Source organism: Hipposideros armiger, unplaced genomic scaffold, assembly GCF_001890085.2.
Source record: "Hipposideros armiger isolate ML-2016 unplaced genomic scaffold, ASM189008v1 scaffold_679, whole genome shotgun sequence".
Taxonomy (NCBI): Eukaryota; Metazoa; Chordata; class Mammalia; order Chiroptera; family Hipposideridae; genus Hipposideros; species Hipposideros armiger.
The window spans coordinates 1-974 of NW_017732029.1; positions in this window are offsets into that span (position 1 = coordinate 1).

A 974-nucleotide genomic window follows, 5' to 3' on the forward strand; every position below is an offset into this window, starting at 1 on the left:
AAAAAAAAACTGTAGGTAGGTTTTATGATTGTCAAGTCATAAATAAATATGTAACTCTTTATTTGGTCCTATTCACTTATTGTTTCTTTATGTGAACTGTTCTTGCCTCAGATATCCACAAGGTGTTCCCCTCACTTCCTTCTGGTCTCTGCTGAAATACTAACTTCACAGAACGCCTTCCTTGCCTAGCCTGCTGAAAATAGCCCCCACATAACTATCTATGTCTATTCCTGATTTATTGTTCCTTGTAGCACTTAACACCACCTGACACATTCTATTTTTATTTGTGTATTTTCTATGTTTCTCCTCCAACCCTAGAATCAAAACTCCATGAGTGTTGGTTCTATGGCTATTTCTTTTATTCACTACTATATCCCAGTGTCTAGAAAAATCACTGATTCATAGCAAGTGATCAAAAATATCTGTCAAATTTATGCATAAAATAATCTTTAGCCCCCATTTCTGCTTAAAACAGAATAAGCAATCTAGGTACTTCTAAGTAAATTCAGACAAAGTCAGTATTTCAACAATCATTTCTGATTTAAACTTAGTCAAATTCATGGATTCCTCCTCATCATCACTTGTCCCCAAGACAACTGATCCATAACCTCAATTCTGGTTATGCATAAGATGATGGGCTTACACGCTATGGCAGCATGGTGAAGCCATGTCATCCTTAGCAAATCTGATCCAGCAACCACCATGATGGGAAAATTCTTCCTGACACTTGATTTTGGTCTTCTTTTCCCTTTGAAGCTTTTGCTGGTGTCTGAGATCTGCCATTGTCTTTGATTGACCGGCATTGACTGCCAAGCTCTTTGGGTCTACAGACTACATCTATGATTAGGGATGGGAAGTAGAATTGTAAGCACTGAAAACCAAAAGAAACTCAGAGGCACAGGAAGGAGGATGCTTTCTTAGGCCCTCTCATAAACAGACAAACCACGTTTCCATTTATAATTTGATGCTCCCTC